Consider the following 225-nt stretch of genomic DNA (forward strand, 5'->3'; position numbering starts at 1 on the left):
GGGCACGAACCCGCGTCCCCTGCATCGGCGGGCAGACTCCCAACCGCTGCGCCACCGGGGAAGCCCAGAAATCTTTTCTCTCCTTCACTTTTTTCCAACAGCGTCGAATGGTTTCCTTTCCCTGAAATCAGAGCTGGGAATCCACGTATATTTATCGTGGCCGGAAATGGTTCTGCTTAGTCCTCGTTCCTCTACCTTACCTTTCTTTTCCTCTCCCGCAGGTCA

The sequence above is a fragment of the Lipotes vexillifer genome, unplaced genomic scaffold (assembly GCF_000442215.2).
Source record: "Lipotes vexillifer unplaced genomic scaffold, Lipotes_vexillifer_v1.1 scaffold777, whole genome shotgun sequence".
Lineage (NCBI taxonomy): Eukaryota > Metazoa > Chordata > Mammalia > Artiodactyla > Lipotidae > Lipotes > Lipotes vexillifer.